The 22,580-nt window shown below is 38.2% G+C and overlaps 1 pseudogene; it reads left to right on the top strand.

Moving 5' to 3' along the window:
* Positions 1-10,421: 10,421 nt before the first annotated feature.
* LOC143624871 (ethylene-responsive transcription factor 14 pseudogene) lies at positions 10,422-11,384 on the top strand (annotated as a pseudogene).
* The last annotated feature ends 11,196 nt before the right edge of the window (positions 11,385-22,580 follow it).

Here is a 22,580-nt window from a genome sequence, read left to right as displayed (position 1 = left end):
TTCTTTTTCCGCCCGCGCAGCATCAAGTGCTTCCTGGCTAAACGCTGCCGTCGCCAGGGCTTCATCTTTATCGGCCTGCGCGGCCGCCAGCTCCTTCTTCAGGCGTGCAACCTCACTCTCCAGTGAAGATTTTTCAGTGACAGACTGGACAAGAGCCTGGTCACGCGCCTCCGCCTCGAGCTCCAAGTCGCGCGCAGTACTTGGCAGCATCCGCCTCCGCCGCCTGCAGCTTCTCCCGCGCCGCCTGAAGCTCATGCCCGCGCTTCACGAAGGCGCTGTTGGCACTGGCTCTGTTCTCACTGAGCTCGGCTTGGAGCTTTTCAGCTCTCTCGCGAGCATCAGAAAGATGCCAAGCAGACACCTTAGCCTCTTGCTTGGCTTCCGCAAGAGCATCACTTACTTTAACGTAATCAGAGCGAAGCTCTTGGGAGGCAGCAATGAAGGCCGACCCAGCAAACATATGATCATTGAGCAGGTCGTCGCGAGCGCGGTCCTCCTGGAACCTCCTTTCAGATGGAGGCACAGCATGAGCCCAGAATTCCGCACACACCCCCATGGACTGAAATGTGCTATCTTCAGTAATGTTCCATCTCGGGCGGTAAGTGTGATCGGCTTCCTGCAAAAACAAAGAAATTATCTAAGTCATCAAAACATTAAGATGGAAGTCTGCGCAGCGAAGCAAAAAAGAACCTATACCTGTGGGGATGAAGCAGAAAAGTCAGCGCCAGCCCCACGAGAAGGCTCCGCCGCGAAACCTCGAAATGCTGCAGGGCTGGCGCGGGCGCCATCGGAGTCTTCAGCATGAACCTCCTCATCCTCCTCTGAAATAGGCCTCTTCTCCTGCGACCTAGAATCAAAATCGGTCTCGCGAGGAGGGCTGTGCGCAGGAGGAGGTGAGGGAGGTCTCGGCGCCGCCAGGTCGGCGCGCAAAACGGCCTCCTGCTCCTTAGTAATCCCGATGAGGGGAGAATCATCGCTTGCAGGAGCAGGAGCAGAGCCAACGGCGCTGGCACCGGCGCCAGAAGTGCCGCCAGAAGCTTGTGCGCCAGCTACGGCTTCTGTGAAAAAATCAACAAAAAAGAAATGGTTCATGACTTGATCTAAAAGAAAGTCAGAAAATAAGAGCGCAATACGTACCTTGGCGCAACTCCGTTCGCACATCAAACATCGCCATGAAGTCCATTCTACCCTTCTTTGAGGGTAAAACGGGGGACTTCGATGCAACATCCGGCGCAGCCTCGGCAACTTGTGGCGCTGTCGCCGGCTCTACAAACATTTGAGTGAGCAAAGATTCATTACTAATTCTATTAGAATCGCGCTCATAGAATCATAAAAAGAAAAGGATAAGCAAAGTATACCTGTCGAGGGCGCAACACCGCTTCCCTTTTCCGCCGCGGGAAGGGAGGAGGTAGCGCCACCATACCTCAAGTGGACAGGAGGTCTGCCCACTTTTTGAGGCAGGGAAGACAAGGAAACCTTGGTGGTAAACACCTGGGTTTTCCCAAATCCCCCCGCCTGGGTAGGAGGATCCTGAACAACAGGGGCATCATCCTTCTTCTGTTTCTTACTGGCCCCTGCGCCAGTTTTCCCCTTAGCTTTACGCTTTAGTTGGGGCGCCTCCTCTTCCTCCTCCTCTTCCGCGAGCTCCAGCTCGTAATTTTCGAGCGCGTCTACAATACACACAACAGAAGTGTTAGCAAAATTTGGTATTATAAAGGCAAATGCATAAGTACAAAGGCTTACCAGGCGCATCGCTGTCGAAGACAAATCCCAGATCAACAGGGATGAACATGTCATCAAAGCGATCAGGGAAACCAACCTCCCCAGCGCCGAGCGCGACGGAGCCACCCTCCATATGCTCATCATATGCGGAGTGGATGTACTCCTTGGTGACTGCACAAAACAAGTCAAATGATATCAGCAAAAACAATTATATTCGCGCAGAAGTAAAGCAATGAGATTAACTTACATAACCCGTCGACTTGGATAACGGGCTCAAGCGCGCTGTCCGCCCACCTCTTGCTCATCCCAACCCCCACCAGCGCCTCCTCACAAATATTCTTGGCGGGGGATGGTTCAGCGGTCAGCTTATTAACCCAGGCGCCAGTTGGGTTCTTGAGGACACCCACATCCGCAGGCGCAGAAGAAATCGAGCGCATGGTCATACGGATGGGGATCACACCAGCCCTTATATAGAAGAACCTCTCAGACCAGTCATGAAGGCTCTTGAATGAAACAGTGGAGCACTAAACCTTCTGACTGCGAGGAATAAAAGAGAACCAAGAGTCTTGGATCTTGGGCTTGTAAAAAAACTGAAAGCGCCGAGGGGTGGGCTCCTCGCGCTGGGATTTGCACATGAACTCGAAGTGAGTCATGCGCACAAGTCCAAACGGATGGACTTGGGATATATGAATCCCATAGAACTGAAGCAGTGCACCCACAAACCTTGTCATCGGGAGACGAAGGTTGCAGTGGGTGAAAAAATGGCTATATAGAGATATATAGCCGGTAGGCGGGTCCGCCGCCATTTGCCCGGCCACAGGCAACATGCAGGCAAACAGGGTGGGAAAACCCTAAGAGGCGATAAGGCTGTCAAGATCAGCCTGCCTCAATTTGCAGGGGATTTCATTCCACCTCTTCACCGCCTTGGTCCTCCCTACCTCCTCCGATGAGCCCTCAGCAGCCTTCTTCCCCTTGCCGGTCTTCTTCAATGTCGACATTACTAACGATTTTCTACGGCAATGGATGGGGGAGATTGTATTGTCTGAACTATCAGACATACAACTGTAAAATCGAACAAGGGAAACTTCTGAAGAACAGATAGCTGGAAGCAGAACAAGGGTAATCGGAATACAAGGAAAGAAAGAAAAGAGCTATGAATATTAAATAAGAAGATGAAGGATAAAAAGACTCTAAGGGCTGGCTTTTATAGGCCCAGGAGAGAGAAATTTTGGTGCTGAACGGACTTCACGCGCCCCCACTCGCAGGTCTTGGCCAATGCGAGCGCGACACGTGTCCCTGACACTGTGTGAGGGGACGTGAAAGGAAACAATACGGCTGCTGCCAGAGTTCACGCGCCACCACTCGCAGGAACGGACCAACGCGAGCGCGACACGTGTCCCTGACAGCATGTGAGGGGACACGAAAGGCAACTGTAGCACCTCGAGCACACGAAAGGCCTGACACGTCTCCATCACTGGCCCACGTCAGCAACAACCAACCACGTCCAGGGACGATTCGTTTGCAACCAAGAGGATAGAATTTCGCGCAACGGTGAATAATAAGAAGAAAAAGACAAACCACTACTAAAAGACCAAACTGATAAGTCTAATATCTATCTTGCCTCGCTCGCGCGAGACAAGACACACATTAGACTGGGGGGGCTTGAAGAGGTATGTACCCGCCTCAACACCGAGCAAGGCGGGTCAACCCACAAGATATAGACAAGAAGCTTGAAATCAAGACATTATGAAGGCACAAAGCCAAAACCTACACGCATGGCGCATATCACATATGCTCACGCATATCACATATGTTCATGCATCACATGCTCAGGCATCATATGCCCAGGCACCACACATGCTCAGGCATCATATGCCCAGGCACCACACATGCTCAGGCATCATATGCCCAGGCACACATATGCTCGCGCATCACATATGCTCACGCATATCACATATGCGCGCGGCGCATCAGCGCGCGGCGCATATCACAGGCTCGTGCATATCACATCTGCGCATGAAACATCTGCGCGTGAGAATAAAGAGAAGACCTCGCGCATCCTCAGGATTGGCGCATATCACACATGCACATAGTCAACCTCGTCCTTATCCAAATCAGGATTAGGGCAACCTTGATTGTGCACGTCAGACAACCTTCCAGAAGGTATCTTTTTAAGGAATAAGAATATGCTGATGTTGACAGCTGCCAAATGAAAGGTGGACAACTCAGCATGACACATGTGCTACCACGTGATTACAACCAATGAGAAAGCACCAGGTGTCCCAGAGGACACGTGGCGCAGAGCAATTGGAGGAGGCCAACAAGGCTGAGCCCAATCAGTGGAAACCCTAGCACTATAAATACAGCATCAACTCCACAAGGAGAGATATACATTCATTCACATTCAATCATATTCAATTACATTCAATCACAGACAGTTACAGCCAGTAACATACACAATCATATTCAATCACAGAGATTCAGCTATCAAGGAATACTCTCCAGATTTCCTTACTCTCATATTATTATCTTCTCCACAAATACTTATTCTCACACCGGAGGGTTACCCCAAAGAGGACCCCTCTGTCCCTTTCTGAGGGGTAAGTTGACGGTGCTGTTCATTTTGTAGGTAGAAGAACCCAGATCCAAGAAAACCATCGGTGAAATAGTATAATCACACCCGAGGAAAGTAGATCGTCTACCAGTGAGTCGATCCACGCTTCTTAACTCTTGAAGCACACCCCAAACATAACACATGCAAACTATTTATAGGATGTCTAAGAGGCCAAGCACGACCCTGTGCTTTGGTTTTCATGCGTAATTAATGCGTGTCAGATCATACATGCGATGCATGAGCACGAGAGTGTGGTTGGTAGGGCACGGGGGCGTGTTTTGAGTGCCTATTTCTTATATTTTGTCTTATGTGAGAAAGGCGACCACAGGGGTGTGTTTGGTCAACCACGGCCCCGTGTTTCATTAGATTTTATCTTTACCTTAAAAGGTGACAACGTGGGTGTGCTTTGTGAAGCATGTGGGTGTGTTTTGTCTTCTGATACACAATTCTTCAGTTATTCTTTGTGTATCCATACTTTTCTTTATTTAAGAGCGGGATAAACCTAAAAAATGAAAATAACATAATAAACAGCTATTTAAACTAAAGATTATAATAAAGAAAATATTTTGAATATTATTTTATGCCTAAAGGATGTATATTTATATACATCAATTGTTTCGGTGCCAGATGATGAAGAGGGTGGGGCGCTTCCCACTACACCCTTTTTTGCCCCTATAGTGACTTGACGTCATATGGCACAAATTACCCTTAGAGGGGAATGGGTGCTAGTGTGGGTAAGGTTTATGGGTTGTTTACCACATTGCAAACCCACCCCCAACTATGTGGGTAGTTTGCCAAATTATAATTTGTGGCAAAGGTTTACCACATGACAAACCCATTGGAGGTTTCTGAAAAATTAAACACCCATTAATATTTTAATGAAATATTTAATTACATTTAATTGTTTTTTATTTTTAAATTTAAACAAAAAAAGTTTTAGGGTACTTGTGGGTATGTGTTTTCAATTAATTTATGGTTTGTGGATATTTAAAGGTATAAATGAAATAATTGTGTATGATTGGTCGGTGCATAGGTACTAACTATGAGTGCCCCTTCCCCTCTTATAGGGGCTCCATCCAATACACACAGTCTTACCACACCCATCACCCTAATGACAAGACCCGGATGGACAATAAAATGACATGGGTGAAATACCAAAATGTAATAAAAGATATCCTTAACAACTTAATCTATTATGTGTTCATTTTAGTTATTGGAAATCTTGGTAGCACAATAATAATCAAATTTATACTTAATTTTCATTTGATTTTATGTTCGTGTTCGTTCATTAAGAAAATAAATGTGTTTATAAACACAAACGAACACAAATAAAATCGACAGAGCCTAAAAACTGAGACCAATGTATTCATCAATGTGAATAATGAAAACATGTAAACGAATCGAACAAACACGAATAAGGGCATGTTCGTGTTCATTCATTTAACTTTAAACGAACACGAACACTAACTCGAACAAATATTTATGGTCATGTTCGTTTGTTCAAAATCTAAACGAACTTAATTGAACAAAGATAAACCGACATAATGAACGTATATGAATAAATGTAATGAACATAAACAAGCATAAATAAAAAAACTTAAATGAACACATATTAACAAATATAAAACTTTTAAGTAAATGACTCATCCAGATAATATTTAATTATTTTATGTCTTATTATACTAATAAACAAAAATAATGATTCTTAGTTATCTTAACCACATTCAATCATAGCATAAAATTCATTCATAATATTTTAATATCTCTTCTCCTTAATTCATGCTATCCATGGGTCATGGATGAAACCATTTTCAATATATTTCAAAACATGATGCACACATTAATAACCATTTACAACAATTTAATACATAAAATATAATTATGATTAGACAGAATTACAAATTTTGTCCTTTAAATATATGCGATTAATGGATCAGGTCATTTAGAAAGTTTATATGCGGACGGTATCCTTTACATGACAAAATGCATTCGCTTTTTGTCCTTTACACTAACTGTCATCCAAAACTCAGTTAAATCTAAACATGCCAAGACATAACGGGGTTTTTGTTTTAACATATTTTATTTAGTTTCTTTTTCTAATAATATATTTAATTTGTTTTTTATATATAAATACTTAAATAGTATGCGTAAAGAGACTTAAATGCCCTCACATGTCATGGCTTAATGGGGTTTTTTGGATGCCATCTAGTCAAAAGGACGAAAATCAAACAAACATGTAATGTAAGGGACACCGCCTGCAAATAAACTTTTTAAAGGACTTGATCCTTAAATTGTATATGTTTAAAGGACAAAATTTATAATTTTGTCTTGTGCTTAATGTATAACTTACTTTTTATTAATGATGTCAACACTGCTTAACAATAAGGGCTAGTGAATTCACTTTAAATTATATAAAACTTCTCTTTTCGTATATATAAAGTTTTAATTATGCTTATTTAATTTAATTTTTGAATAATGTGCTTATTTAATTTTGAATCTTTAATTTAATTTTCTCTAACATAATCATTTTAAATCCAAGTTGTTTGTTTTTCGAAAATCATTAATTCCCGATTCTTATTTCATAAACAGTTATCACATAATCAATTTCTTTAAAAGAATAAGTTCATATACAAGAACAACGAAAAATTTTCATAAATAGTATTTTTATTAAAGTTGTTTCAAAAAAATGGTATGGTTTTAAAAGATGGTTACAAAAATAGTGTAACCGTGGTTTGAAACCACGGTTTGAGTATTTTTCTATGAATGTGTTAGATGGGTATTTCAAAAAGTAATAATTTTGATTAAATAAGGCAAGCCGTGGTTTCAAACCACAGATTGCATAAAAAAATATAACCCAATACCACTTCAACTGTGTGGTGGTTTTTCTGTCAAGCCGTGGTTTGAAACCACAGTTTGTATTATTTTAATGATAAGTATATATGTTCACACATTTTGTTTTGTTTCTGTCAATTCATGATTTCAACCGTGGTTTGATTCTTTTCTTTTTTCTCTTCTTCAATTTATTTAGGATCTTCAAGCTTATTATGTTTTTTCTCTTTTGAGATGGCATTTCACTATTTTTCACTACTAGTCACCTTTTTTGTAACATTTTTAGTCACTTGCAGTACATATTCATATTTTCCATACTATCCATTTATGTACTATATTTTTCATTTGAAAGATTCTTTTGAAATTTAGTAGTTATTAATACATGCAATATAATTGTATACATATATTGAGTTTGATATACTCATCAAACTCTTCAGAAAAATTACGAGCTTCGTATACACCAGTGTTGTGATATTAGAAAATGATCCATGAGTATCTTTTGGTCAAGTGATTCTGATTTGTTATTTTTAGTTGAAAATCATCGAGCCTAACATTTGTTTCACGATAACAATTTTAATTAAGAACCCCTGATAGTTCAGCGTGATGATCAGAGATTCTGAAAAAGAATTAGACGTAAACCTATATAGGAGAACGTCATGCACCACATATTGTAAACATAAAAAAGTTTGAACGTTACTCATATAATCAGCATTTAAAAAAATAATAAAAAAGATCAGACTGTGGTTTCAAACCACGGCTTGACTTACAAAACCACCATATTAACACGAAAAGCGGTATTAGCCTATTAGGTTACTACTTTTGTACAATCCGTGCTATATTTTAATCAAAATTATTATTTTATTAAATTCTTGTCTGACACATTAAGAGAAAAGTATTTAAACTGTGGTTTTAAACCATGGTTACACCATTTTTGTAGTATCTCTTAAAACCACACCATTTTTTAAACAAGTTTTTCAAAAGCCCTATTTATGAAAAATTTTCCAAGAACAACATTTCTTGACAGTTAATTTCATATGACATGTATCAAGTCACTCCCTGTACTTCTAATATTTTGGTTTTATTATTGTGTGAATCCGTTTTTACTATTTCTTCGAAATCATAGCAATATTAAATCCATTTTTATGTTTTCCATATGAGTGAAAATTTGAAATTATAGACTTCTTATTGTTTGTAATATATATATATATATATATATATCATTTATTGTTTACCTTTAATTTTCTGTCTTTATTTTAAATAATTGACTTTATAATTTTTTTTTCATTTGACAAATTCCGTGTAATACTCGGGTTCAAAAACTAGTTAATACATAAACAAACATAAATAAACAGATATAATTGGAGCATAAATAAACGAACGTTCAAGAACATAAATGAACGGACGGAACATGTGTTCATGTTCATTTATTAAACAAACATATATAAATGAACTTCCCGTTAAATGACACACGCACAGTTTACGAAACATTCAGTTTGATTACATACGGGTTAGGCTAAACATACCCCCTTGTGTACTTGTCATACCCCCTCCCCTAGACTTTTATTTCCTTCAACAATTTTATTTGACATAATCATACCCTCTAATATTTTTAATCATTTTAAGTCTCCCTTTAAAATATCAAATCAAATACTATAAAGTTTATTTTTTATCTTTTTTAATTTTCTCTCTTTATGTTTATTGTTCTTTATAATAATAATATTTAATATCATTATAAAATGTATTTAAAGAATAATGATATAATGCCTTTATAAAAATGATAATACATTTGTATTTATTTATCTTATCATATGCCTCACCACCGACAAAAAGATCATTTAAATATTTTTTGATAAGTTCGAAAGCATGAAATTAATGTCACATAAGAAAAAAACCAACTTTTTGATCAAGTCTTATGTTGTTTTATTTTTTTTATTGATGAAAAAATGTGCTTATATTTAAAGTAAGTTATATTTAAAAATCATCTAAAAAACACACCTTAAAAGTATTAAAACACCTGTAGAAAATATATTGTTTTATTCTTTTTAATTTTAAAAACGTTTTTTACATAAACAATTTTGTTGTTATTTAAAAAAACAAAAAGAAAAGTTTTATAATAAAAAAAGGAATAAAAAAAGGAAAAGAAAAACTCTTTAAATAATAATAAAAAAACTTTTTGATAATTTATCCGGTGAATCCCTCAACAGGGTGGACCGCTAGGGGCTTCGTCCGTCCGGAATAGTAGCCGACTCGGGCTACCTTTGGCCAATGAGGACCACGTACGTAGTACCCGGCGTTACTTAGTTGGTCGTTCAAAAAAAATAGTGATACTAAAAGATGACAAAATGACAAAAAATAAACTTAAAGATTCAAATGGTATTAACCTAAAACTTAAGAGAGGGGATACTGATACATAGTAAAAATAAAACGTTAAAGAAAATTTTTCATAATTGATGCTTTTTACAAAAGTTGTTAAAAAATGGTGTTGGTTTATAAACTTTTTCACAAATAGTGTAACCGTGGTTTCAAACCACGGTTTGTCTTCTTTTATTTAAGAATATCAGATATAATTTTATAAAACAATACATTTTGATTAAAATAATACAAACCGTGGTTTGAAACCATGGATGGTAGCCAAATTTGTAACCTAATACCACTATTCGTGAAGTGATGGTTTTATGTAATTCACATCCGACACACTCTAAAAAATATACACCCAAGCCGTGATATCAAACCATGGTTACACCATTTTTGAAATACATTTTAAAAGCATACCATTTATAAAACAATTTTAACAAAGACACTATTTTTGAAAAAATTTCAACGTTAACACCACCCTTATAGACCTACCGCGGTTATTATTCTCTTTTCTAACGTTTCAGCCCAAGATACTAAGATAGTGTTAAAATCGGTTGAACGCGACTTAAAAGATGAGTTAAGTTCACATATCACCAATCATATTCAGCCGTGTGAAACGCATACACAACACAAAGCGCGTGGGACAAGGGTATCCTGCATGTGCGTCGGCCTCATTCAAGCCGGTTTCCCATCACATTAACAATAATGTCGTATTCTCCTCGTATAACATACTACACCTTTACATTTGATTCAATCCATTATATATATTTAATTTAATCCAATACCGCCGTATTCAAATAAATAATTCCCACCCATTCATTCTCATATGCGCCACGTAACCCACCTTCTAGTCAAACACTCCATTGACCACCCCCCCTATAAAACAACACCTCACCTATCATTATTTCCTCCCATTCATCCATCACACCCATAATAATAATAATAATAATATTTACATTTTAAACCCTTAATTATTAATAATTTCCATGGCTCCAAAAGAACCTTCCGTCGGCGACGGAAAACCCATCGCCGGCGGCGTGTGTACGAAAGAGCCGCATTTTAGAGGCGTTAGGAAGCGCCCGTGGGGGCGTTACGCGGCGGAGATCCGTGATCCCGGCAAGAAGAACCGTGTGTGGTTAGGAACATTCGATACGGCGGAAGAGGCGGCTAGAGCTTATGACAAGGCGGCGCGTGAGTTTCGTGGGACCAAAGCCAAGACCAATTTCCCGACATCACATGAAGATATTGGTCTGTTGAAACTCCAAACCGGTCCGAGTGGACTCAGTCTACCGAGTCAACGCAGTCCGAGTCAAACCAGTACCATCGAGTCACCGACTCGCGAACTGGTTCCGGTTCTGGATCTTAACCTCTCGTACGGACACCCACCACCCTTCGCCGTCCAGTACCCGTACAACCACCAGATCAACCACCGTTACTCCGCCGCCGGAACCACCTCCTCCGCCGTGTTTTTCCCGCCTCCGGCGAACCAGATGATTTACTTCGACCGGATTTTCCGACCGGCTGCTTGCGTTACAAAAAGTGATGACTCTAGCTCATCGGTAGTCGTTGACTTGAAACCGTCTCCGCCGCCGAGACGGATGCTAATTGATCTAAATTTTCCGGCGCCGGAGGAATAGTTTTGAACGTGACATTAATCATGAAATCGTAAAGTTGAGAGTAATTAGTAATATTATTATTAAGTTTTTCTAATTGGAGTAGGTTAGTAAATATATAATCATCCGATCTGGTATTTTTGCGACATGTTGAGAAACTTTGCAGTGTAATTTTCTCGTGTTGTTGTTTGTTAACTTATGTAATGTAATGTTTTGTTAAATGGAATTTCTGATGATCGGTTTTATTATTACTATGATATTCTGTTTTATTGATCTATGACTGTTTATGATAGTTTACTTTTTTTTATTTTTGTTTGCCGGCGGCGAAACGCCGGGGTGAATACTTTTGGTCCAATCCGTACCGACGGCACACGAGATTGGAGTTGTCATGTCGGCATGCGTGACACGTTTGATATTGTCTCCCATTTAGGGCTGCTGTTTTTTCCTTTCATTTAAGATTAGGGTGCTAAAAGACTAAACTGCCCTTTTGTTTTATTCCTTGGACCAGATTATAATGTTTTAAAAACCGTTTTTTACTTGTATTGGATGGGTTAAAAAATGGTAAAAACAATTGAATCGGGTTCTACCAGGATGTTCAATCAGTTGAATAGTTTACCTTATAATTTCTTATAAATTACATCTTCAATTTCAAAAATGACCTAAAAAGAAATGATTCTATAACAAAAAATAATCCAAAAGTTAATCCATATTAAAAAAATAATACAAAATTACTCACTTTTATTAAAAAGTCATAAAGTTTATATGTTTGAATATTAATTATTGGGTTACACTAATTTTGATAAAATTTGAGCCGCAGATATCATAAATTTCTTGGATTTAAAAGCCGGTTTGCCGATAAAACTGGTATTTTTGAAAAAAACCGTCGGTGCGATGTTTTAGCAAACAGGTTAAAAACACCATAATTAAAATACCGGCCTATTGTGTGAAATCCCGTTTAACTGGTTCAACTGCCAGTTTGAACCGGTTTTTAAAACACTGGTTTTAACTTCTAAATTTAAGTAATTTTTATAGATGGTAATCAGTAAACAAATGGTGAATATGTAGTGTGTTTTGCTTGTGTTTGTTTATCTAACTTTATTTTATTAAATACTTAAAACGATTGAATATTTATGATTTTATTTGTTTGTTATGGCGTTTTCATGTTGGTCCTTTATTTTCTAAATGAAAACAAACAAATCTTGAAAATAAATGAAAATGTATTAGATGGTGGTTGATTACACAAGGTGGCGGGGCCGGAGGTGGGCAAGGTTTGTGACCGTCCAACGCTTGCTCTTCCCGGGGACCATAATGTTAAAATTAACTATATTTTTTTTAATGTTTAGTAAGAAAAGTTGTAATATATATTTTTTTAACTGTAAACTTTTATAAACAAATTTTGAAGTCACAATCAACCTCTACAACCAGGAAGGCCAAAGCGAAGTTTTATAATCTTATTATTAGCGTGATTTAGTTTTATAAATTTAAGTACATTTTACCTTCAATAAAACTAATTTTATAAATTGAAGAAAAAGTAAAAGATAATGCAAAAAGGAAAGAGGTGATGATGGTATGTACAAAAGGCTGAAATAAATTCACCTGCTTTTTGTAATTTTCAGTTGACTGTGGTTGTTTAGTATTTTATGGTACAAGTCTCTGTTTCTTCCCACGTGTGAAAAGACTATGCTTGCTTTTTAAAAAAAAAAATTTCTTTTAGTGTTTTCAGATTCTTTTCCCATTTATTTCACTTCATTTTAACATCTTTACAGTAGTAAAAGAAATTATTAGAAACAATTTTGCACCGTTCAAAAGAAAATTAATAAACGATTTAGCGAGAAGCTAAAAAGTTAAAAAGAGCAAATCGACCCCTTACAAAGAGTGGCTACAAACTATTACCAAATTAATAACACAAAAAATTATTGTTTACATTTCTATGGTCTAAAAGCGGAGTCACATTGAATCCTTAAAAAAATTGAACTTCTTGAATCCCTTGGTTCAAAAATTGAGTTGGATGAGTTCCTACCGTTAAACTTCTATCCACATAAAAGTGAATTATCAATATACCCTTTCTTAAGATTCGTAGGAGTCTATGAGGTTTGTTATTGTGCTCAATTTTAGTTCCTCGTTATAAATTTCATCCAAACTATTTATTTTTAACAAAACTAATCGATCCGAACTATTTTTTCAACAAAACTAATTGAACCAAATTACTTTATCAACAAAACTAACCGAGCCGAACTAACTTTTAAACAAAACCAATCGACCCGAACTACCTATTTAACAAAATTAATCGGGCTGAACTCGTTTTTTAACAAAAACTAATCGAACCAAACCAGTTTTTAACAAAACTAACCGGGCCAAACTAGTCTTTCAACAAAAACTAATCGAACCGAACTACTTTTTTAACAAAACTAATCAAACAGAACTACTTTTTCAACAAAACTAACCAAATCGAACTACTCTTTTAACAAACTACTCGGGCCAAACCAGTTTTTAAACAAAAACTGATCGAACAAAACTACTTTTTTAACAAAACTACTCGAATATAACTAATTTTTTTTATTACGGACTGAAACCATTGCAAGGTATGGGACTTGTCCCACATCGGTTGTATGGGCAATTGATGGGGGGTTTATAAGCCAAATAGATTTCCTCACATATCAGACTATCCTTTTTGGTTAAATTCTTCTGTTTGGCTTGTAACCTTGGTATCAGAGTCGTTTCAATCTCCGGTCGGAATTACTCCCTTTGTCATGAGGAAAACACGCAACCAAGATGTTATAACACTCTCAAGAATCATGAGAAAGCAATCATAGAGATCCAGGCCACGCTATCGGTACTAATAAAACACCAAGAACAATCAGCCAAACAACAAGAATAGAGATCTTGAAAGCGGTGCATGATAGATCGGTCCAGGTTAGCGGGGGTGGGTTTAGCTCTAGTTCATCCTCTCTCGGTGATGCAGACTCAAAGGGTACCCGGCCCATGCGAATCGGGAAGGTTGAATTTCCCAAGTTCTCTAGTGAAGATGTAGAAGGTTGGCTTTACCGTTGCGAACACTTTTTTGCGATTGATGCGACTCCCGTGGAGATGAAACTCAGGTGCGCTATTATTCATTTAGAAGGGGACGCGATCCAATGGCACAGAGTTTTCATGCGCACATGTAACGCTACCGTGTATGATGTCTCGTGTGGGGATTATGTGCAAGCTATTTCGGCCCGTTTGTCTAATTCAATGTTTGAGGATCCCTTGGAGGAGATAGCTTCCCTCAACCAGACAAGTTCGCTTCACAATCTCAACACGACTTTTGATTCACTATTTAATAAGATAACACTTAGTGAAACCCAAGCCGTTAATCTCTATCTTAAGGCCTTTAAACCAGAAATTAGGGGGTCTGTAAAGATGTTCAAGCCTTAAACACTACATGAGGCGTATGGGTTGGCGAGAATGCAAAATAACAACAACACGAGCTTGATGAATCGACTTAAGGATGTAGAAGATGGGTCACAAGATGAAGATGTCAAAATAACACCTCCGGTTAACCGACATCTAAACCCGGTACTCTTAGCTCGAGGCGTTTAACAAATGATGAACTCGAGTAAAAAAGGGCTAAAGGGGAATGTTTCTGGTGTACAGAAAAGTTTTTTTCGGGAGGCAAGTGTAAGAAAAAACAGCTTTACATACTCGAGGTAGAGGATGAAAACCAAGCAACGGAAGAGGATGAAGACCATGTTACGTGAATCACCTTTTGAGGGGAAAAAGTGGATTAAGGGGGGGAGTATTGTTACATTAATTATTACTGTTATTATTATTATTAAGTATTTTTTTATTTTGTTTATGTAAGGGGTTAATGGCTATTTTTGTTGGTTAGAGGGTGTCATTGGTAACTTGTTTTGTTATTATTTTGGTACGTATTATTAATGAAATCATATCAGAAGTATAAAATATTCTTTCTTCTCTAACAAGTCTCTTCAGCCCTTCCTAACCCTATCAAGAAGCTACAAGCCAAACAGAAGAACTCAACCCAAAATAGGTGAGAGAACCTATTTGGCTTATAAACCCCACATAAATTGCTCATACAAACGATGTGGGACAAGTCTCATACCTTGTAATGGTGTGAGAGAACCTATTTGGCTTATAAACCCCACATAAATTGCTCATACAACCGATGTGGGACAAGTCTCATACCTTGTAATGGTTTCAGTCCGTAAAAATACACCCTCCTTAAGGGCCAACGCCCTCGTTGGTCACGGCTGACTCACTACAGGCCACCACTCCGAGTCCTCGTTGGTCACGGCTGGCTTCCTTTAGGACACCACTCCGAGGTTGGCTCTGATACCAAGGTTACAAGCCAAACAGAAGAACTCAACCCAAAAGACTAGTTTGATAGGTAAGAGAACCTATTTGGCTTATAAACTCCACATCAATTGCCCATACAACCGATGTGGGACAAGTCTCATACCTTGTAATGGTTTCAGTCCGTAGCATTTTTTAACAAAACTAATGGAACCGAACTAATTTTTTAACAAAACTAATCGGGCCGAACTAGTTTCTCAACAAAAACTAATCGAGCCGAACAACTTTTTTAATAAAACTAATTGAACCGAACTACTTTAACAAAACCAATCGAGCCAAACTACTGTTTCACCAAAACTAATCAAATCGTTGCGTTGGAATCTGGTGGGTTCGCCGGAAAGCTTGTCGAATTATCATAAAACGATTTAGTTGTCAGAATCATCTTCCAAACCACTGAATCACCATTTATTCCACCGTAACCAACCATAATCGACATACAAAGGTGAAATCTTAGCTCGTGCGTCGTCACCGCAGTTCACCTACTTTTCTGTTGTTGTTACAGATGGTTATGGCTACTGTTGCTACTGAGGTGCCATCGGAAAGCTCGTCGGAGAACACCGTCACCCTTCTATCAACCTTAATTGATATATAACATAGAGTGTGGAGCATGTGGAGTGACATTCGGGTTTCAAATGTTCGAATTGAGAGGTGATGTTGAATTAGTGTGTGGATTTGATTGATTTGAGCATAGAATTTGTGATCAGAAACTAGAATTTGAGGATGAAGATAATGATTTGTGAGTTAGGGTTTTGATTGTAATTGATTTGGGAAGTGCTGAACGGTAGTGTTTTTTTTTTTTTTACTTTTTTAGTGTGAAAAGTCAACTTTGCCCCTTATTTTAAATGTGCTGATAACTGAAAGATGATGAAGGGACTTGTCTTTGTTCATTTTTTGAACCAAGGGGATTCAACAAGTTCAGTTTCTTTTCAGGGACTCAATATGACTTCGTCTCTAAACCAGATACCACAATACCTATTCAAATGAATAGGAATGCATTTTTGCCTTGTTTTTATACAATGTAAGAAAGTTGCTTTAATGTCGTCAATTGGTTGCTATTAGATATCTTCTTATTTCTCGCATCAACACGTTCATATCACATGCATTTTTTTAGGTGAGCTAAATATGGTCATGCTTGACTTGAAACCTTCTTAATATCCTTAATTGTAGTCCATTTCTCGCGGATCATCCGGTTCAGAGTTTTCTTCCTATAGCTCATTGCTATTGTACCAAAAAAAAAATCGATCAACGTTTGTAAATTTACGCATAGTTAATTTAATTTTAAATTTAAAGTTATTTTAGTTTATTTTTTCTAATATATACGAAATGTAAAAAATAATAATTTGTATCTAATTGTAACTCGATAGATTAGTTAAAATGGTGTAAGTTCTATTTAAGGTTATCATTGTTTTTGGCTCCTCTCTAGGTTGTGGAGAGGGCTTGGTTGTTTCGGTTTGTTTGTTTATAAAAGTTCAAAAAAAAAATTAAGAGTATTTTGATTAAATATAAAATTAACTACAAAGTAGGTAATAATAATGTGGCAGTATGTGAAAAATTGGTTCTTGTGAAATAAAATATGGGTTTTGGGGGAAAGATTTAAATCTGAGATGAATTAGATGCGGAGTTGATGTGACGATTTGTAATTGTTTGTTTTTATAGATGCTCTAATAAGATGAGAACTTGTAGACCGAGTTTAGTCAAGTTTGAAAACATATCAAAGAAACATCTTAGTAGTAGTCTTGTAAGGCAGAAAACCTTATGATGTTATCTTTAACCAAATATGTTAGGTTAGAGTTAGGCGTGATATTTTAAGACTATGCGTAGTGGAGGGGCTACAAACTGAGGCGTTTTGCGCCGTGTGGTGCTCAGTTAGCAAGGGGTGAGAATTTGTTTTTGGGGTGTAATGGTGTAAGGGCTACAAATAGTAATATAATAATAGTGTATATATATATATATAACACATATGCATACATGCCGGCCCCACCACCTGCAATTCGCCCCTTCTTCCAGGCGACGAGAAGAACTCGCCCCGCCCCTTTTCGCACAAAAATGCCCGGGGGGGGGGGGGGGTCTTCGAGACCCTTCGCGCCCAAAGTGGCTCAAATTGTAGCCCCATTACATGTGGCTTAAGTGAAGTTGACAAGAGTTTTGAAGTGCATTTTATATTTCCCTAGTACTTATTGCGATAAAAGAGTGTATATAGCATCTTCTTTTTATGTGCTCACAGTTCATGGTTTTACATGACCTCTTGAAACATAATATGAACTTTGATCATTTGGACATTGAGCTGCGGCCTTTGTTGAAACGATTAGTATGAGCTTTCTATATTGAAATGACTATTAGACTTTGTTATAAATTTCAAATTTTTTTTTCAAATGGCTTCTAGTAATTCTTAGCTTAAGTCAGATATTTACTCGAACATTGTAATGAACTCTTGGCAAGTATACGTCAAGTAAGTCCAATTATATTAAGACGTTATATATAGCTTTTAAAACATTATTAAGCACTTGATAAAGACCGCAAAAAAGTTCTTACTTTAAAATGATTTGGAAGGAGATTTTAATGTAACTATTTACCTTCTAAATAGATCACGATAAATGTAATATGGATGGACCGGACTCTATACACATAATATATATATTTTTTATATTTTCAGAAAATTGTAATACTGAGTGAAAAAAAGTACTACTGGTATCAAATTTTTAAGTAAACCAGGATAGTTGTCAGTTCAGATATTTACTGAACTAAACATTTTTATAACAATACCAAGTTTTTAAATAATTTAAATCAAGAATTCGATATCCGTATGGCATGTTATCAAGCTCATCTCTATGCTAAATTATTAAAGTATGATGATTATAAAATGTAACAAAAACACTATTACCTGTACTTTTATTTCTATTTTCATACGTTTGTTTGGATGATTGAAATGTGAAAATAAGATAATGTTAGGCTGAGGGGTGTGGGGGGCTCTAACGGGGGCGTGAGTGGGGGCTCCAGCCAATAATATTGTGACGTGTGGCAGAGAGAGAAACTGGATAAGGTGGGTGTTGGAGCCCCCGCTGGAGCCCCTGGCCCTGGTGTGGAGGGGCTCCAGCAGGGGCTCCAGCGGATTTTTTTTTTATTTTTTTATAAATATATTCAAAAAACGTATTATTAAAAAAACTCATAAATTATTAAAAAAACACACATTAAAAAAAACACATTAATATCTAAAAATAAAATAAAAATTAAAGTACTAAAAAAAACATTATTCTTATTCTTCGGCTTGGTCTTCTTCGATCAACCTCTTTCGGATACGTTCCTTTTGCTTTTCCATCAGCATTTGATCGACCGGATTTAGGTTACTGAAGTCTCTTGTAAGGAAGTCCAAATCTCTCATTCGACTTTTTTCCTTTTTGTCATTAGAGACCACCTCCATGGTTTTGTTGAATTTATTGAGGGATTTAACAAGATCGACGATGTTTACGGCTCCCCCCTCAGCCGGTATCTAATAAATATAAAGGCAATGGATGGAGCAGAGCAGAGCAGAGTGCAGAGGTAATTGAAAACAGTAGCAGGTGGTGGGACCCAATGGAGTGGCTTATGCTGCCCACGTTTCGTTCCAAGACTGCTTTCACTTTTACCAGTTCCACACTCCATAGTCCATATCCTTCCTTTCAAACACAATTAGATCAACCGGTGTGTACTAGTCCTATTATTCCGCTCTACCTTATGCATGCCGTGTGTTGTCTCGTAAATTTATCTTATAATACTGTGTCATACAATGATAACTGAACGACATTAAAGTCACCTCAGTCTGTTGTTGTTCAGACGAACGGAGGCTTCAACGAATTTTCTGCTTTTCTTTTTATTTAAACAATAAGGTAAACTAAAAATATCTTTTACAATAAAAAAACATTAAACATCTTAAAAACATAACAAAAAATACAAATTAAAAAAAAAAAGTTATTCCCTTGCTCTGCCTCTTCCTTTTTGTCTTTGTCTTTGATCCTCTTTGATTTCTTAAAAAAAAATGTTTTTCCTGTGTTCAAGTACCTCTCGGCGACTCGGATCAAAGTTGCTAAATTCCTTGGTAAGAAATTCCAAGTTCCTCAACCTTTGTTTAGCAACTTTCACCTCGGCTACTAGCGATACTACTCGAAATTTTATAGACGTCTTTGTTAAATTCTGGATCGACCTCAGTAGTTGTTCTTTTTCCCGGTTCCTTCCGAGTGGTCAACGTAGAACTTGTGGTTAATCTTCTTTCCAGGCCACGCTTAGGTCGATCCCTACATGAGCATCCAAGCCACTAGATTAGACATATACACCATACTAAGTAGTTATCGTACGCTTTAGCATTGAGCCACCATTGTCAATTGAAATTAACTCGATTCATTTTGAGCACGATTTGAGTATTTTCCACATGTAGTGATCGTCTCACATTTTTACCAACCCGTACTTATTTAACACTTCGGCTTTCCATTATTCGAAGGTGAACTGGTAGACTTGAAGATCATCACTCTCTCGCTCCCATTCGACAAAATTGTGAGTTTCAGACCACCTTCCCCATTATTGTTAGTACGCTCTCTGCTTCTTACCAACATGTAGAACAACTCCCGCACTTTGCCCAAAATACTTTGCTCCTTTGATAGTCCGCTACAATTAAAAAAAAGGAAGATAACTATTAAAAATAAAATTTTAAAGTTTTATACGAAAAAAAAAGTTAAACAAAATATTGGCTTCTCGATATTTCAAACCAAGCACGACACAAAGCCGTTCTCTCCTCTAGCGTCGAAGGAGATACTCTTCTGTTTGGAACAACCTCCTGGGCCACTTGACTGGAGCCTCCTGTTCCTCCTTGGCCCCTTTTTTTTGTGTTCGTTTGCCCATGGCGACCTCTTTACGAACCTATTGCGTCTCTTGAATAATAAAGTCGGGAGACAATGGTAGTATTTGATTCAAGTTAAGCTTTAACTCGGTGCTATATACGTCGTCTAAACTAAAAGACATCCGGTCGGTAACAACTACCCGTTGATCTATATTTTTTAAAAAGTGAGGTAGATTGTGTAGAAAGAAATGGAGATTGTGGTAGATTTATAAAATAATGTGGTAGATTGTGTGCAATTTTGTAAAAGAGTAGAAAGGTGGTAAGGGGGGGGGGGGGCAATTTTTTAAGATTCCAACGACACCCCCAACGTATAGCTTCACACATCCCATAATTGCCCAGCGACTAGAGGTGCACAAAAAACTCAAATTCGGAACCAGAATTTTTTATACTCGGGATTTTAATACCCGTAAGGTACGGATGGATTATGCATTTTAGTACCAAAACCCGTACCCGATTTGTACCCGGTAAAATCTGAAAACCAGAACTGGTTCCACACTCGGAACCGGGTTTTTCCAATACCCGATCTATACCAGAACTTACCAAAAAAAATATATGAAATATACCCGAAAAATAGCCATAAAAAGTACAACCCCTTAAAAAAATCCAATATATACCCTAAAGAACCCGGAAAAAACCCTGAAAAATGGTTTTATTCAATACCCGAAAATAGAGTATTCAAATAACTGGTTTTAGAATATCCAATTCTATACCTGACCCGAACCCAATACATAGGGTATGGTCTTTAGAAACAATACTCAGACCCGAACCCGAGCCCGGGTACTGCAAATACCCGATTTTCCAATGCCCGGTCATACCCATACCCGATTCCATACCGGAATCGGGTATTTGGAAACCCGATTTGTGCACCTCTAATTTTCTGTCACAAGTGGCCTCGCGCGCGCCGAGTTAGTTATAGCAGCCTTCTCGCGTACGTCTTGTTGTGTGCGCGAATAGTGTGGCTTGCGCCATCCCCTTTGCGGTTCTCTTGGTGGACCACAACGCCGATCTTATATTGCTTATGAACAATATATCTCGCAGTGTATTTTTATTATCAAACAGTTAATGAATTTTATACAATTTGGAAAATACTGTCTGAATAGTAATCATAGTTTTTCGGTCGTTTTAATTACCGTAACGTATCACATTTGGAATTTTTTTATTTAAATCTTTAAAGTTTCCTTAATAAATATATAAATATTTTGCATTGATATTTTCCACCTTTGCAATACATGAGTTTTAACTTTTAATCTAGTCCTTGTATTACATTAAAGCCCTCTATCGAGATACCAAAGTTGCATTATTTTGTTCAAAACGTCCGCTAAAAAAGTTAGACGGTGTCTATATTGAAGAAACACTAAGTGACCCCGGCAGATTACGGATAGTCTTAGGGTCAAGTAGATGTTTCCCACGAGGGTTAGGTCCGGCAAAGATGGTTATTCTTCTGATGACCTGCAAAACAGACACCGTGAGCTCGTCACTGAGAAGGGGGGGTACCTCCTTGTGACCACCCTCCGGCGTGAGAATCAGACTAGATTGCTCTGAATATAAATGTATATTAAGAGAAATAGCTAGAGCAGATAAGATATGTGATGGTATAAGATAGTATATGATACCGTTCCAAGGTGTTGGAGTATTTATAGCCGAATGTAGGTTTCCAAGCAGGTACAGCCAGCTGTATAATATTCCTTTTCTACCAACTGTGGGCTACGCACGTGCCATGCTGGTGGTTGGTGGGTAGGCAGCGGCTGATAGTAACATTTTGTACTAGAGCGTGCTCCTCGTCGTACTGTTGTCAGTGAGCTGTCACCCTGTGATTGGTTCATGGGCTGCTTTGGTCAGATCTTGTCTATTTTGTCCATACCTTGGCAGGTATAGTACAAAAGATCCTCCAGAAGCGTACGGACTGGCTCATTTGGGCGGGAGTATTCCCGCCTTGCTCATTCCTTCTTCAGGTGACATTACTGAATTATTGAGAGTTAGTGCCTTGTGCGTGTAGCCTTGCTATTAGTGCGGGTAGCCTTCCCTGATGGCTTGTATCCGTAGCTGCGGGAACAGGCGGGGTACTTCACCATTGGGAGGCTTTTCCTGCGGGAACAGCTGGCGTACTGCGCATAAGGTCTTCATCTCTCTGAGCATGGTGGGTCCTGCTGAACCAGTTGGTCTTTGCGCAGACGTCCCTCTTCAAGGTAAGTCTTGCGGGTCCAACTGGGCCCTGTTGGGACCTACC

Source organism: Bidens hawaiensis, unplaced genomic scaffold, assembly GCF_021521415.1.
Source record: "Bidens hawaiensis isolate Kalapana, Puna unplaced genomic scaffold, B.hawaiensis_p1.1 tig00003988_1, whole genome shotgun sequence".
Classification (NCBI taxonomy): Eukaryota; Viridiplantae; Streptophyta; class Magnoliopsida; order Asterales; family Asteraceae; genus Bidens; species Bidens hawaiensis.
The sequence above is the reverse complement of the archived record's forward strand: the minus strand, read 5'-3'. Positions and strand labels throughout refer to the sequence as shown.